At 46.1% G+C, this 18,226-nt stretch overlaps 1 protein-coding gene across 5 annotated transcripts in view; it reads right to left on the reverse strand.

Moving 5' to 3' along the window:
• Nucleotides 1-18,226, reverse strand: part of VPS54 (VPS54 subunit of GARP complex) — a 555,456-nt gene that overhangs the window by 2,387 nt on the left and 534,843 nt on the right. The gene's annotated exons all lie outside the window — the stretch shown is intronic.

Here is an 18,226-nt window from a genome sequence, read left to right on the forward strand (position 1 = left end):
CCTCTATTTTCTTCTTGGAGGTGGTTATTATACCATTTGAGTGCTTCCCCAAATATAAAAAACAATCAATTTAAAGCATACGCAAACAGACAGGGTAACATTTGATAGGATTAAAAAGACAGGTCTTCAAAGCGGACTTACATACAAAGATGTCAATGAAAGCACATTAGTTCAGAAATGGTTTTGTGAAAGCCATTATGGCCTGATTAGTCACAGCTAATCTTAATTTCTATCAAATCAAATCAAAAAATTTATAAAGCGCGCTACTCACCCGTGAGGGTCTCAAGGCGCTAGGGGGAGGGGGTTACTGCAGCTCGAAGAGCCAGGTCTTGAGTTGCCTCCGGAAAGCGAGGTGGTCCTGAGGTTGGTGGGGAGGGAATTCCATGTCTTGGCCACCAGGTAGGAGAAGGATTTCCCACCTGCCGTGGTGCGGCGGATGCGAGGGACGGCGGCGAGTGCGAAGTTGGCGGAGCGATGTTGACGGGTGGGCGTGTAGAAACTGAGGCAACGGTTGAGGTATTCGGGTCCCTTGTTGTGGAGGGCTATGTGTGCGTGGGTGAGGAGCCGGAAGGTGATCCTTTTGTTGACGGGAAGCCAGTGCAGGTGTCTCAGGTGGGCGGAGATGTGGCTGTTGCGGGGTATGTCGAGGACGAGGCGGGCGGAGGCGTTTTGTATTCGCTGCAGACGTTTCTGGAGTTTAGCGGTGGTTCCTGCGTATAGGGTGTTTCCGTAGTCCAGGCGGCTCGTGACGAGGGCGTGGGTCACAGTCTTTCTGGTGTTGACAGGGATCCAATGGATGATCTTTCGGAGCATGCGGCGGGTGAGGAAGCAGGAAGATGATACAGCGTTGACTTGTTTGGTCATGGTGAGAAGTGGGTCCAGGATGAAACCGAGGTTGCGTGCGTGGTCTGAGGGGGTAGGTGCGGTGCCAAGGGCCGTGGGCCACCAAGAGTCGTCCCAGGCGGAAGGGGTGTTTCCGAGGATGAGGACTTCCGTTTTGTCTGAGTTCAGTTTCAGACGGCTGAGTTTCATCCATTCTGCGACGTCTTTTCATTCCATCTTGCAGGTTGGTCTTGGCGCTGGTGGGGTCCTTGGTGAGGGAGAGTATCAGCGGAGTGTCGTCGGCGTAGGAGGTGATGTTGTGTTTGCGTACGATGTCGGCGAGGGGGCTCATGTAGACATTGAAGAGAGTCGGGCTGAGCGAGGAGCCTTGTGGGACGCCGCAGATGATTTCGGTGGGGTCTGAGCGGAACGGTGGGAGGTAGACTCTTTGGGAGCGGTTGGAGAGGAAAGAGGTGATCCAGTCCAGGGCCTGTACTTGGATGCCGGTGGAGCGGAGGCGGGATATTAGGGTTCGGTGGCAGACGGTGTAAAAGGCAGCCAAGAGGTCGAGGAGGATGAGGGCGACTGTTTCTCCGTTGTCCATCAGAGTTCTGATGTCGTCTGTGACTGAGATGAGGGCGGTTTCTGTGCTGTGATTGGCTCGGAATCCGGACTGAGAGGGGTTGAGTAGGTTTTTGTCTTCAAGGAAGTTGGTAAGTTGCTTGTTGACGGTCTTCTCTATGACTTTGGCAGGGAAGGGGAGGAGCGAGATGGGGCGGAAGTTCTACAGGTCGCTGGGGTCCGCCGTAGGTTTCTTCAGTAGAGTGTTGACTTCTGCGTGTTTCTAGCTCTCGGGGAAGGTGGCAGAAGCAAACGAGCTGTTGATGATGGTCTGGAGATGCGGGCGATGATGTCGTCGGCTTTGTTGAAGATGAAGTGTGGGCAGGGGTCCGAGTCCAACAATTTCTCTCTATAATTTGTAACAATTATTCCCTATCCCAGAGACTGGTAAATTTCCCTGACCTCAATACCAGCAAAAAAGAGATTGGGATGGCGAGTGGGCCAGCATATGAATCAGTTGCTTTTGTGTGGGGCTAAAGAAACTGGAAGTGGTTGATGAGTGTGCCACATCAGAGGTAGAAATAGTCTGACCAACTGCTATATCTTCATTAGGAGGTACGTTTAACCGTTACCTTATAACTCACATAGGGAAATGGAAAGAAACACCTAAACCCCAGTTGTAAGATTGGGAGAAATAGGACCATGATGGACACTATAAACAGATACACTTGCTTAGACCAATGCACACTGTGCTTATTCATACCTACTGTGATGTGTCAATGTAAAGGGCCTTATCTCCGCACACAAGACACCAAGTGGCTTATTTATATTCTGTTTGCACCAGATTTGCGTCATTTTCTTTTTTACGCAAATCCGGTGCAAACTTAACTCCGTATTTATATTTTGACGCTAGACCCGTCTAGCATCAACATATTGGAGTTAACGTAATTTTTTGCTTGCGGAAAACTACCTTGCATCAATGAGATGCAAGGTAGGCGTTTCCGGGCAAAAAATAACTAAGGCCTTTGCGCCTTATTTATCCTCCCGTGCAAAAATCATGAACAGAAGGAGGAGGAGGAGGGCCTTAAACACTGGCGCTAAGCCTGCTTAGTGCCATTATTTAATGCCTGGGTCAGGGCTGGCATTAGGGGACCAGTGGGCTCATTTCTATGGTTGGAGACCAGGTGCCCTTCCCTACCCTCAGCCACCCCCCACCCACACCTGGAGGACACCTAAGGATGGGAGGGGGTCACATCCCAGGTAAGTTTTTAATTATTTTTATTTATTTTTTAAAGTGCCATGGGGGGCCTAACTTGGGCCCCCCAAACATGGCACTATGGCCATTGGGCAGGGGGGGCATGACTCCTGTCTTTAGTAAGACAGGAGTCATGTCCATGGGGGTTGTGCGTCAAAATATGACGCTAGTCCGGTTAGAGGCATTTTTCTGACTCTAACCTGACTAGCACCATTTTTTGCTGCACAACCTCCTATATCCCCTACCCGGTTAGCGCCATTTATTTGGATGCTAACCGGGCCTTACTGCCCGCTAGCGTAATTCCTTAAATATGACACCCGGCTGGCATCCAGGAATGCCGCTAGCCGGTGGTAAACTTTTTGACGCAAACCTGTGCTAATGCACGTTTGCGTCAAAAAGCATAAATCAACCTTTAGCAACCTTTCTGCATGGAAGATGGCCCAAGTAGTGTTCCTCCAGGATTTGATTACCAGGTTTGTGTGTTTGGGGGTCAATTTGTTGTTGGGGGTGACTTCAGTCTGGTCTGGGATCTGACCGTTGATAGAACCCATCGGAGCATTCCCAACATAGGTTCCATGGCCAAATGCACCTCCTCTGTTGTCAGATTGATCGCCTATTTGTATCCCTCTTTCTCTATAACAAGGATAGCTATCTCTGATACATCTACATCAGACCATGCACATGTAGATTTAACAAGGGAACACCAACAGGCAAGAACATTTTTGCTGGTTAGTCTTCGGCTTGCTTAATGACCAGGTCATTCAGACAGAATTAGAAGCTTATTTCAAGGTTAAAAATAATCATCCCAAAGGCCCCTGAGGAACAATGTGGGATGCCTTTAAGGCAACCATAAGACGGGTAGTCATAGGGATGTTGGCAGATAAAGCTTGTGCCAGCCCACATAAAAATACAGCACTAACCAGGGGCGAACTGAGACTTAATAGAACCAAAAGGGCACAAACCAATTCCCTGCTCTCAGGATAATGTTTAACGAAGGAGGAAACAAGGCAGGCTGCCCACGGGCTAAAACAAATCTGATTTAGAAGAGGCTAGGACCTATACAGCAAAAATAAAAAAACAAGGAAGTTGGGCCACAAAAGAAACAGACAAAAAGTATTAAGAACCCACTTTAAGAAACAATATGCCAAGGGATCGGACACCCTCAGGCAATTTGGGCATATCTAAGGGACTGCACATGGAACCCTTTTCTGAGGAATATGGGGAGAACCGCTGAATTGAACAGCATGCGCTTAGGAAAAACTGGGGTTAGACTGATTTACCCTAGGTTTTTAGGGAAACTTCTTCCCACTTATAGGCCCCCACTTAGCTGTACTTTTTAACTCCTTCATCCAGACATACACAGAATGTGACCCCACTCCCTCCCCAACCCTGGCTTCGGCTGGCAAAGCTCTCATTCTAAAGCCAGGCAAGTCAGAGGATGATTGCACCCCCATAGAGGCCCAGAGCCCTACTGAATAAAAACGTCAAGATCATCACAAAGATCTTGGTAAAAAGATTCAACAATATCCTCCACTGCGTGACTGAGGCAGACCTAGTGGGTTTTATCAAGAATAGACAAGGAAGGGATATTATCAGAAGATTAGCCTACATTATGGAGAAGGCCTGAGCGAGCATTCAATTAGGTGAGCTGGCGATTTCTTGCAACTGGAAAGTTATGGGTGGAAAGTAACATGAAGCTCTGAATCCTGGCACACTACAAAGCCCCCAAGGCGGTGATTAGAATTAACAGTAGAAGGAGCAACTATTTCCCCATGTATAGGGCTGCCCATTGTCCCTGCCCTACTAGTGGAACCGATGGCCACAAAAACGAAGGGCCAAGAAGTTGTTGAGGGAATTGAGTTTGCAGAAGGATCCCACAAAACCAGGACCTTGGCCAAGCACCAAAGAGATTATGGTGCAATGGAATGGAGCTCCTGCCGAAGACAGTAATTTAAGATTATAATCCTGTCCCATCACGGGTCTGCAGGATACCCACACTAATTGCACAAAGGCCAAAAGGTATTGGGGTTGCAGAGAAAGGATACTGAGAACAGGCAGCTCAAAAAGCGAAAGACCCAAGGCAAACCTGCTCAGATAGATACAAAATGACAGCAAGAGCACACCAGACAAAGCAGTGCTGCCAGCCAGTGAGTAAACTGTGCCTATAAAAATGAAAGCCATACCTAGAGAGATGCAGGGGGCCCTATGACCAGGGTGAGCCAGATGAGTGGTGACAACATGGTAACAGACAGAAGAACGACCGGCCCTTGAGCTATGCCAATGGTCTTAAAACATTCAAATTGCCCCCTGTCCCCCCCCTCCAAATTTTTCACAATTATTCTATTAAATTGCCAATGTTTAAATGTGTCTAGACTTATTTAAACATTGCAGTGAAGTCATGTTACGGTTTTAAAAATGGAATCAAATACATGATGTCAATCATTCCATTCTGGTCAGGCAGGCCTTACTAATGTGTAAAAATATTTACAGTGTGATTACTAGGGGGGGGGATGGGATGTTTTGAAGTGTATTTGGAGTCCCTTCCCTTTGGAGACACTCAGCTTGGATATAAATGACAAAACATGTTAGTGATTGCTCACTACAGAGCGGTTTACTGCTGCTCATTTTTTTGGGCTTAAAACAAAGCCCTGTTATCAGCATAATTCTTCTTTAGGCCAGAGCCGGACGCCCCTCCTCCCCCGGGTCACTTGAGGTCCCATAACTAGGGCTCACCACCCCCAGTTTGAAGACCTGTGACGTATGCCCTGCAGTGGGGTTCTGCCTCACCTTACGTGCTAGCATGCAATGGGATCAGGTCAACGCGTAAGCAGGGGACCCTATGCCCCCCCCTTCCCTCCCACCTCCCAAATACAACACAGGGACTCGTGCTACTGCCTCCAGGTGCTTCACTTGGTGGGAGGAACAGTGCCACACTAGTGAAGGTCAAGTGGGGACAGGGATGGATATCAGGGGTGTGAGGACCTGAGGGATGCAGCTGACAGCGCAAGAGAAGGCCTAAAGCAAGTGGCATAGAAAACCCAGAAACCCCATGCTGCCTGAAATCATTAGTGCACTATTAACTACAATTGCAGCAACACCCAATCAGGCCTAAGTAAGGCCCATGCCTGGAAAAATGAACACTGGCACATATACAATGTTAGGTCTTTCCGCGGCCTTAGATACAGCTTCACACACATTCTTAATTCACAGGTTGCATGAAGTAAGCCTGCACACTACCACTCTGCAGTGTTTTGGAGCTTTTCTGTCTGATAGATCACACTGTTCAATTTTCCCTGTTCAAATCCATTCATGGCTTTTCCAACTGCGGGGCCCCACAAGGGTCATCTCTTAGCCCACCACTGTTTAATATTTCTGTCACACCCTGGGTGAGCATTGTTAGGGGCTTCAGGACGCTTTCATATTCTTATGACACCCAGCTTATTATCTCTATTGATGAGTCAGACAGAAACCTGTGAGAATCTACTGGGTTGTCTTTCTGATGTGCCACCTGGATGCAGCCACATTGTTGGAAACTGAATGCAGAACAAACTGAAGTCCTGCTGTTTGGAGGGGCAAAGAAAGTGTGAAATGAAACATGGTGTCCTATCTCCCTTGGTGCTGCTCTGATATCTAAAAGTGGCTAGGAATTTTGGATTTATGTTAGCTGACTCTGTCGATGTGAGATCAGGTGAATCTATTGTGTGGTAGATACTTTTGACTCCTATGCATGCTGAGAGTTATTTCGTTGGATCCCAACAGCTTGGTGCAGGATCGTAATTCAGACGCTGATTATCAGCAGACTTGATTACAGCAATGCCTTATACTCCGAGGCACAGGCCAGCTCTCCCCACCTGCTGCATCATGCTCTCCTGCTTTCTGCCTCGTTCTCACTGCTTTCTTCTCCTCTGCCCCTGTTTTCCTGAGTGCTTTCTCCTGCTTTTTGCCTCGGTTTTTTAAATGTTAATCCATTTTTTGCCCATTGCTGCTTCCGCCTGCCGCCATAAACCCACCTAGGCCTGCCCACCACCTCCCAGCAGTCTTCCTCGATCTACTTAATGGAGATCACAGCACGGACGTACGCAGGGGTGCACCACCTGCGCATTTAAGGCGTGCCAAAAGAAAGCCCATCTGCGCCGGTCCCTGTCTGGACCGCTCCCATCCCCAGGACCCCTGGCTCTTCCACTCCACGAAGATACACTGCCTCTGACCTCCGAGCCCTGGACTCGCCAACAACCACTGCTGCCACACATCCCCGTGTGCCACCAGATACCCATTCTCCTGTCGATACTACCACCTCACATTCAGCACTGAAGCAACCCCAGAAACACCAGCAACACTGTAAATGCAGCCGCATTGACAGAAATTACCACAACACAACCCCAGTGCGTCCTACTCAACGCACATTCCCTAGTTAAACACGCCACCAAGGTCTGGGACACAGTATCCTCCTTTGCCCCGGATGTCATCTTCCTTACACCTGGCTAAGTCCCGCCTCCACACCAGATATTGCCAATGCCATCCCCGAAGGTTACACAACACACCAGGACCAAACCAACAAGCACAGAGGCAGAATCGCCCTCATCTACAGGGACACCATCTGCTACATTGCATCCACTGATGACCTGACACCAGTAATGGTCACCTCAACTTCCAACTCCATACTGAGGAAATAGCACTATCAGAGGCACCTTTGCATACAAACCATCAGGACCACGCCCCAGCTGGACTGGAGCTGGGGCAATTTGATGTTGGTGACATGGTAAGTACCCCTGGGGCTCCAAAAGTGATCCTTGGAAAGGATGGGGAGATGGATTTGTTAGGCATCAAATGTGCTACAGATTGTTAGTGGTGACCTAAAGTTGGCCATGCTGTCAGATACAGAGTTACGAAATCTAGTCATCAAGGAAGGACAGGTAGTAAATTGAAGGATTCTGTAGAAGCCCTGCAGTTAAGGGAGCTCTTAAGTGGGGAGCACGTCAACGTGAAACGGTACTACAAAATGTCCAATAGTATGCAAACAATGTCGAGACTCAACTACTTCTGGGTCTCACTGGATCAAGGGAAGTAGATATAGCAATACATGGTTTCTACTGAGAGAGATCTTCAATCGCTCACCATTAGGCACAAGTTTGTGTCACTGAGATTTTACAGCAGGAGGAATGGAGGCTAGATCCATGGGACACAACGACTGAGGCACCAAGAAATACCAAAGGGAGGCAACGGAGATGTACCTGGCCGAGAATGTGGAGTCAGCACAATCATGGTTAACAGTTAACTGTCTAGGAAGTGTACAAATCAGTGATTTGGGAGCAACTCACCGCCAGAGCTGCTGGAAAATGCAGCGGGAAAAAATAGAATGATTAGAGAGAAACTTACCTGACCCAATAGGAGAGTTAGTATGTTGTTAATCCAGACAGAGTTGGTCCACCGAACAAAATTTGCTAGAGAAAAATATCAACAGATGCTAGAGGGTGAAGTTAGAGCACTTCACTGTCCAAAGCAACACAAACTGTATGATGTGGACAACAAGGCGCATAAGTTTCTGGCCTGGTTGGCTTGCAGAGTGGAAGAGCAAAGATGGGTTCAAAGGGTCAAACCCCCTCCCCCCCAATGGGGAAATAGCAGACTATCTAGAGTTTGTAAGGGGCATCCCACCCCCTGTCTAAACCAGGAACCTGGAGAAGGGCTAGACAGAAAGCTAAAAGGAATGGAAATAGAAAAGCCCATAAAACAAATAAAAAGGGAAAGACACCGAGGCCCAGTTGACTTCCTCTTAAAAATTTTTTTTTTTTTTTTTTTTTTTAGGAATGTGAGCGAGAAACTTAGTGATCTCTTATTTAAATGTTTTTGGATTCCTGGAAGGAAGGATAACTACCAAGAGATATTAAAACAGCCAATAATGTCCTTCTATACAAAATAGATAAACCTGTAGAGCAATGCGCCTCTTACAAGCCTTTTTTTAAAATTTGTATTACTTACCATAGAGGCAAAAATACTAGCAAAGCTGTTGGCCAACCTACTCCTACAGATCATCGAAAAACGTATTAGTCTGGCTTCATGCCACAGGTCCACTCGGCATATCTTAGATGTCTCAGTGGGGTCTTGCATAGGAAAGAGTTAATGCAAGAACCTGCGGTTCTCTTGCCTCTCAATGTGGAGAAGGCTCTCTACTCCCTTGAATGGTCCTACCTGATGGTTGTGTTGCAAATAAAATGGGCTTCAGCCCTGAATTTAGAGTGTGGATCCAATTACTGTATGCTAACTCAAAGCCACAGACAGGATGAATGGCATGATGATATAAGAGTTTTCCCTGGGCTGCTGGTTCGAGTGCCCACTGTCTGCCTGTTCATTGGGATAGAGTCCTTGGTGGAGTGGATCAGGAGGGACACCCTCATATGTAATATTCGGTGGGACACAGGGTTGAAGACATATCACTCTATGCGGTTGATAACCTTTGTTTTGCAGACCCCTGAATTCCATACCAAGGGTTCTGAAAATTCTGTAGATATTTGAACAACACTGTGGCATTTGACATATATTAATAGTGAACTCAACTACTGACTGCCGCTGGGGTACTGGCCCTGCCCAAAGGACAAATTAGGTATTTAAATATTTAAGGATTTTCTTTAATGGGGGCTTAAAGATCCTTACAGAATATAAGGTAGTTGTGTTCCACTGAAGAAAGTTAGTTATCAGTGATGGGGAATGATAGTGAAATCGGCGTTATGCAAAAGGATTATATTGCCAATATCTCTGTATATGCTGAAAAACACACCATATGAAGTTCCAGACTGCTTCTTTCACTCGGTTAACACACTGACAAGGTGACTACTTTGGGGTGGGGGCACTCCCACGGATCGCATTGTCAGTCCTAAGGAGAGGTCCATAAAATGGGGATATACCTTTGTCGGACCTGAAACTATATCATTCAGCAGGACAAGCTGGTGGTAAATTAATGGGACTATGCAGGGCAACAGGACCCAACCCTGTCTGGCAGACAGAAGGGCGATGTCCACAAACAGCCTACAGAGACAGGTATACAGTTGGGGAACTACAAGGGTGCACCCACTCCCTGACAGCGTTGGTCAAGATTGGGAAAAGGGTGCATTGTATAATGGGGCAGGGGGATAAAATCAGTAGGGAGACACTGCTGCAGGACTTCGGAATCCTGGCTGGTCTGATGAGACTTGAGGATTTTCATAACTTGGACCTCCTGGGCATATCCAAGGTTGGCAATGTCTGAGGAACCCAAGACATGGTGATATCTGACAAACTTAGGCATCAATATGAACTATCCGATTTCCTATACAGTAAGTACCTGGATGTCTGACATGCCTTATCCATATACACTGCCATATTACAAGATACTGCAGAGTAATCACCAATGAAATGCAGGCTGCATAGCCATGTAATATCACTCATTCCAAGAACTCTGCTAATTAATTGTCACCCTTTGAAAGACTTATGAGCAAATGGGAGAATGACCTGGGAATCCTGGAAGACATTGACTGAGGGGAGGCCTTTAAATACCCCAGGGACATTGAGGTACGCTCTGGCTTCCATCTGATACAGCTAAAAATATTGCACCAAACCTATTACACTCACACAATACTTTTTAAGATGGCTAAGTTAGAAACAGACAGATGTCAAAGAGGGCATAATCAAAAAGGCATGTTAATACATATTCTGTTGCACATGGCTTTAACACTTTTGGACAAGGGTAGACCACCCTAATGTGTGAGCACTGTTACAGAGTGTGCACTAAATAAACAAGTAGTGTGTTTGGGGATACTGAAGGATACCCTATTATTCTGAAATACCACACTCATGGTGGCTAAGCAGGACATGATGAGGCTGTGGGGGAGTGATGAAATACCCAGGTGTCACAATTGTTGAAGAACATGAACTGGTGCATGCAAGCTTAGGAAGTGGTATACAGGGCAAGATGTTGCCTGACAAATTCTGAAAAGATCTGGTGCCTATGGTATGTTGTCTGCACTTGTTCTGCCAGTTTGGCCCTGCTCTTGGCTAAAAGCACAATTACTCTACATAGGAAAGAGCTCAATGTCCCACCCATAGAGGCATGGCACAGAGCGATGCAGAAATGGGGGACAGCAGAGAGTGCTGCTCTCCGATAAGAGGAGGCCTGACACATTCGTAGACACCCCATATCTCCTGCTTAGGATACCATGCTCTCGCAGTTCCTGCAACTCCTTACCTCAATCACCCAACATTCACAATCTACCTCACAAGCTTTCTCTCTGTAACCCAGTTTAACGCACATCCTTCTCCCAACTCCTACACGACCAGTGGACCCTTATGGGGGTGGGGCGGGAGGGTAAGCCCTCCACTTATCTGCCCCTTATGTATTGCCCCAGCCCTATATTCGACCTTCGAATTATGCTATGTCACTCCCTTCTCTGGCAGGCTTCCCACACTCTTTCCCCTTGCCCTTGTCAGCCACACTACTCCCTATCGGTACATGGAAGCTTCCGACCCCAGCTCTTCACCTGTTTAAGCATTGGTCCTTGTTGCTCAATTCTTTTCCTTATTTTCCTGTTTCTGATTGTATGTTATGTATCACCTCTTGCTTCCGGACCTAGATGCTCTTCTTGCCTAACCTATCCATGACATGTTATGTTGTAACCTCCTACTTTTCTTCCTTTTGAAAATCCCAATAAAAATAATGTTAAAAAAAAAAAAAAGATTTGGGGCCCATAGCAGGAAATCAAATAACGTGACTGATCAAGCATCTTGTGCTCAATACTGGGAGAGGTGTGTTTAAACAAACAGGTACTCAGTAGACCAGACAAATTCCAAGACAGAGGACAACACTGTCTGGCTATCTAACTGCTAATGAGCCAAACCGACATATGCCGTCTGAAACTAGATTACTGAAACCCCACAATTTCCTGTTGATAAGTCCTTTGATTTCAGAGTTGCCATATATATATATCATCTGTTTTTACACACAAGCATGCAAGTTTGTATGGAAAACCAATAAAACGTAGTAAAAAAAAATAATCCCACAAAATATCCTGATATGCAAATTATATTCTCTTGACCATGATTTAGCCAGAAAGCGCGAAGCAGGATGCCCTGGGAACTTTTGAAAATGCTGGAGGCTTGAGGGTTGGCTCTCACAAATCAGTCATCTTTAACATCTGACTGTCGGATGCGGAAATGCCTAGGTTCTAGATTCTAACATCAATTCGATGGGATAACAATTTGATTAAAATCTAGGGCTTCAAATCCCAAAGATTGGAGGGGTTGAGCCGGGTCAACTGGCCTAGGCTAGTGAAACAAATAAACAAAGACTTAAGATGCAGGGCCTTGCTATAGATCTCGTGGCTTGGACATATTAATGTAATCAAAATGCATATCTTGTCTTGTTCTATACTTTTTCTAGCCCATTCCAATAACCATCCCAAAGGGGATAGCCACGAGCTGCAAAACAGACTCCCATCATTCATATGGTTGAGAAAGAAAGCCCACGTTCAAAAGAGAATACTTCTATCCTTGGCGGATTGGTGGTGCTGACCTGACAAGTATTAGTAAAGTATTTTAGGGTAGCCCCTAGTCCCCCTTTGTATATGGGTGAAGTGGGGAGCTAGAAAATCAGACAAAAAAAATGCTATTCATGGAAGGGGCAGAGGCTGGACAATCCATGTGGGACGTAGTTTAGTTAGCAAGAGGGAAATGCCTGCATGAGGCTTATGAAGGCTTCCCCCTGAAAGCAGAACTGATGGTATGGGGCCAAATCGCTGTTAAGTGTGGTTCCTCATCCCTTTACATACCTGTTTTCCGCAACTCCAATTTCACTAATATGGCGAATCCAAATTGTTGGCCCTTTTCTGCTGGGTCATCCCCAGATCTTTTGCCTTCACTCCTCCTATTTTTGCTTAATTCATTTTTGTTGGCATTAAGATTCAGTGCACTTTACCACCGCAAACTACTGCTAAAGTGCTATGTCCTTACTTATAGGGCCCTAGTAAAGTGGTGCTATATGTGCCCAGGGCCTGTAAATTAAATGCTACTAGTGGGCCGGCAGCAATGATTGTGCAACCCAATTAAGTAGCCCTTTAAAAATGTACTAGACCTGCCACTGCAGCCTGTAGTTTTAAACTGCCATTTTGACCCGATAAAATGAACCACTTGCACTGAAAGAAATAACTTCCTCTGCCTATCGCAAGTTAGACCAAGGTGTCTCTCTCTTGGTTTCAATCTAAGAGCACCCTGTTACACAGGGAGGAATGGGTTTTCTAATACAAATAGGTCACCCCTAAGGTAGGAAAGCCCCAAGGGCCGTCTGCAATTTATTTAAAGAGTAGGACATGTACTGTTAAGTATTACATGTCCTGATAGTGAAAAACTCTTAAATGTATTTTTCACTACTGCAAGGCCTATCTCTCCCATAGGATAGTATTGAAATTACCTTGTTACATTTTATTAGTGTAATTTCCAAATAGGAATAGGTGACCAGTTTATGTTTGGTGTCTCTGGAATCACAGTTTAAAATCTTAACTTATGAGGGAATCATATTTTAAATTGCACTTCTGAAAATGCCACTTCAAGAATGTTGTCATTGTCTTGCCTTAGCCATTTGATGCCTGCAGACTTTCTCTGGAACACATGACTGGGTGTAGCTGACAGTTGGGCTTTGTGTATTTCTCCTAGACTGCCACATGCAACGGGGGGCTTAGGAGTGAATGGATGGGCCATCACTGGCAGGATGGGAGGGAGGAGCTGGACCCAGTCCCACTTACACTTGAATAGGCTGTGTTCTGTCTCCAAATAAAGGGCTGAACACCCCATGTAGTCCGTCTGGAGCGAGGGCCATGCCTCTAGACACTTCTAATCTGTTCAAAGCACAACTGGGTATAAATACTGGACCTCTGACACCACCACTTCAGTACACTTCTGGGCCTGTTGATACTCTCTAAGGAAGAAGGACAGCTGTTCTTCTGCCCTCTTGCCTGGGTGAGAAGGACTGGGCCTGCATCTCTTGGACCCAGAACCCAAAGTGACTCCAAAGGCTAGTTGGCTTGCCTCCTGATCCGAAGCCTTAGGGACTTAACATGCTCCCAACAACCTGCATATGGACTCTGCCATTCGTGAGTCTACCCTGCCAAGTGGTGCCACTTCCAAGTGGACCCTTGGAAGTGGGGTTATGGTGCTCTGCCAGCCTCTGTAAACCCAGCAGAACCAATGTATCTCTTCTGCGGCTCAAGCCCAAGCACAACAAATGCATCTCTGAGGCTGGGTGGATTGTACCCATCACAAATACCCGCATTGCTGCCACAGTCCGCTGGGACTGGCACTAAGTGATGCATCATCAGTGCAGGCCCTCACATCCCCCCATCGAAGGCAGCCTCGACAATAACACCGGACTCTGCATGGCAACCTCGCAGATGCTTGGAACAGACTGCATGCTGTATCCTCGATGATGGACTTCGCATCGACAGGATGCTCGACGATGATACAGGCCTTTGCAGTATCCTGGAAGTGATCCACTGCTTCGGCTGCACAACTCATCTTCGACATGGATTCTCACAAGACTCCATAAACCAGGATTTAAGGTACTCTGTTCAACAGGTCTAGCTGGGTCCCTGTATCCAATCTGTGCTCCATCGTAGTCGGCCTGAACTTGTGACTTTGTCCCATTCCTTGCAACCCGATATCCACAGTCGGTGCTCTGTGCTTTTTGGCACTATTTTCACTAAAATCTTTAAGACTGACTACCTCCAGTTCAACTAATTGGATTTCTGTTGTTTTGTTCTTGCTTTACTTATTAAAGAAAGTTCTATTTTTCTAACTTGGTGTGGGATCCTTTTCGTGTGGTGTTTCACTTTATTACTGGTACAAGTGTTGAACGAATACTTTACACTCTGCTTCTCAGTTAAGCATGACTGCTTTGTGCCAATCTACCAGATAGCTGAGTACAGGTTAATTTAGGGTTGGCTTGTGCCTCACGCTGACAAGGACTGTTGTTGCTGCTTGACCAGGCTCACAACCCAGTCAACAAAAACCCCAATTGTTCACACACATTATTTTGGAACACGTCAACTATGGTTGTGTATTCTCCCTTTCCCTATTTTGGAAAAGGGCAAGAGCAGACATTTCTGTGATCATAAGGTGCATTACTACCTAACTGAACAGCAACAATTACAATATTACCATATCAAACCGTGGGGCCTCCACCCTATAAACCGAGTCACAGTCATGCGTGAATTAAAGAAAAGGCAATCCCTTAACTTGTGAAAGCTATTGATCTCTCCTAAACCCTATACACAATCCTCAAAGACAACAACATTTAACACCACTGGGCTTATCAAGTTAGATGGCAGCAAGGCACAGGCAGGGAAATATCCAATAGACAATGGGAAACACTAGGAGCAGACATCCCTAAACTTAAAAAAAAAAAAAAAAAAAAAAAATCACCCAGAGACAAGCAGGTTACAAAGACTTCACAAGCTTTTTCCTCCCAACTGCTCAGATCACCGCTGGAGATGAAAAGAGCAATAAGTGTCATTCCGCCGCACTTGCATACACAAACATTTTGTAAGGAGCTATATTGGGCTGATTTTGATTAGTGGGGGTGGAGGGTACTCTCTTAGGATAGCACAGGAGAATGCTCTTGGCATCCAGAGGGACCTCTGCCTGTCAAATCTAGAGTTGTCAGCAGCCCTTTGGGCAACTCTTCACATTAACAGGAACGGCCGTCACAGTGGGTACTGTCAATGCTGTAAAAGTTTGAAGGATGACCCTGTCAAATAGGATCGCTGCCCGTCAAACATTTAGTTTTTCATTTTTCAAAAACAACTCCCAAAGCAGGAGTTTGTTTTTCAAAAATGAAAACAAAATGTGTTTTCTCCCATAGTGTGGGGTCATTTTATTTTACTGTATTCACCACCAGGTTTTGATTGCCTGCTCTAAATTGGGCAGGTGGTTGGATGGCTATCCCCCGAGGGCCCTTTCGCTGTTGTCGGAGTATGTTGGTGACAGAGCCAGAGAAGCTCAGTCGTCAACATACTTAAGCTCTACCCATCTCTAAATCGGGTGGGTGGACTGTGATTATGGAAGAGAAAGTACTAGGTCACGACTAAGTACCCTCCCTGTCTAACTCAGCCACATAGTGGTATTGAAGGCATAAAAGGAATTTCCATTTCAGCCAACCAATCTGTATACATCGTGGGGGCTAAGGCCACAAGTGATCAAAGATATTCCAAACTTGGAATACCCATGGGTTGGGGGCAGCAAGGCTATCAGCAGCCCTTTTATGAAAATGGTCCGAGTCTCCTCGCATATCACATTGTTTCATTAGGGTCTGTCGGGTGCTAGCACTCAAGAAAATAGCAATCTCTGTACACGCCAAAAAAGAAGATTCAGAAAACAATGGGCTCAGCTGGTGCGTTACTTTTTGAAGATGGAATATACTAGGCTGACCCTCTCAAGAATCAGGATGCTGATCTGGGGACGGGATGAGGGAAAGAGATGTGGGGCTGCCAGCAGAGCAGCCTTGGGTGCACATGAGAAGGACATCCACCCATTCAGCTGGAGGGTGTTCTAACTCATAAGTGACTGGACACACTTGGGCACACAAATTAGTATCATGGATAGTTGAGGAGGAAGGAGGGTTATGTTATGAGGGATTTGGTTAGCGTTTTAACATGGAGTTCCAAAGTGTAGGATCCAGAAGAACAAGTTATTTACCTTTGGTAATGTTCTTTCTGGTGGATATTTGCATATAATCACAGATTCCTCACTTACAGAAATGTCCTTTGGCACCAGACAGGATTCAGAGAACTACTGATCGATAATCCTGTGTGCCGTTTGTGGCACCAAATGGTTCGGTGGAAACACCATACTACCCCAGAACTGACCAAACAGAACTTGGGACCTTAAAAACCATCAAATAGGCCTCTTCACAGAATGAGCACGTGGGAGGGCAGTTAGCAGCCTGTAGTTATAGTATCCACCAGATAGAGTGTTACCAAAGGAAAGTAACTTGTCATTCTTAAAGATACTTCTAATCACAGATTCCCCATCATTAGAATAGATACCATAATAGTGCCTCCTAAACGTGGATGGTCAGGGGAGTGGACTGCAGAACAGGTTTTTTTTTAAATGAACTCCCTGGCAGACATGTTTTGTTAATGTAACCAATGATGCCCGCAGCACAGCCTGGCAAACACCTAGAACAGACACACCTCTCTTCTACATAGTTGTAGTGGCTTTGGCCTTGATCAAATGGGCCTGCTTTTTGGCCAGTACATAGCAAATGTTTATGCACAGAACTATCCTTCTTGACAGGCTGCTCTTTTGCACTGCCTTGGCTTTCTTTTGGTACCTGAAACTCCCACAAAGTGCTGATCTTTTACCAGATATTACGTTGGGAGATTGATGAAAAAGCCAAGCCCTTTCTTGGGGTCAAGACAATGGAGCCAGTCTTCCTCCTTTTTGGGATGAAGCAAAGCAAATAACACTGGCACAGTGATTGACTGACCAATATGAAAGGTTTTCATGGCTTTTGTAGAATGAATGCCGCCTGTTTTCTCAACACCAATTTATCCAGAAAAAAGGGTGGTGGGGATGACCAGAACGAAGCATGTTTTCAGAGTACAGCGTCTCAAGGAACAGCATCAGCTCAAAGGATGTGCACATAAGAAATGGCAAGATCATATAAAGGTCCGACAAAGGGAGAAGCAGGTGAGTCAACCCTTGAACATGCACCACAACCGAATATTTAAAAAATAACGGTTAGTCAGGTAAACACAAGAAGGATGACAGGCCCAACAAATAACAGTTTACTGTGCCCACTTCAAGGCCTTGCTGGGCTAACAAAAGAAAATAATAAATGGACATCAGAAAGTTTGACTTGTAAGGGGTCTGTGTTTTGAGCACCACACCAAGTTTCAAACTTGTCCCAGCATAGATAGACTTTGTGGAAGGGCGTCTAGCTGCAAGGATGACATCCATCACCTTAATCGGCAAGTCAAAAATATTTATCTGCCACCGCTCAATCTCCACTAATGGAGATGTAGGTTGTGGAGACTCAGATGCAGGATCCTGCCCTCTTGTGGAGACCGGAGACCCTCGAAAAGTGGGAGCCTCATTAGAAGACAAATGCTCATGCCCAGGGTATCACACACTCCTGGCCAAGCCCAGGGCGATGACAATTCCTTAGGCCCGGTCTGTCTTGAACATTTTCAGAACCAGAGGCTGTGGACAAAAGGCGTACAAGACTCCGGCAGTCCATTCCAGCTAGAATCTGTCAAATAACAAGTGAATTGGAGGAAACTATAAAATGCAGAATTGTTGACACTGCAAATACTCAATGGTGGTGAATGGATCTAGGCAGGGCATCTACACCATTTATCAAAGATGCCCTGAGCCATCTCAGGGCACTACAGATCCTGTGCAGCCTCCTTCGAGATCTGGATGGACCTGGAGAGACACTCCACTGCTGGGCTCATTGCGATTTGAGGTTCCATGCACAGCCTGCATGTGCCACCTGGGGTTCGTGATGAGGACCATGCAAGAGGCCACAAGATCATCAATTAGTTGTGATTCCATGTCTGGAAGATT

The sequence above is a fragment of the Pleurodeles waltl genome, chromosome 5 (genome assembly GCF_031143425.1).
Source record: "Pleurodeles waltl isolate 20211129_DDA chromosome 5, aPleWal1.hap1.20221129, whole genome shotgun sequence".
NCBI classification, from domain to species: Eukaryota; Metazoa; Chordata; class Amphibia; order Caudata; family Salamandridae; genus Pleurodeles; species Pleurodeles waltl.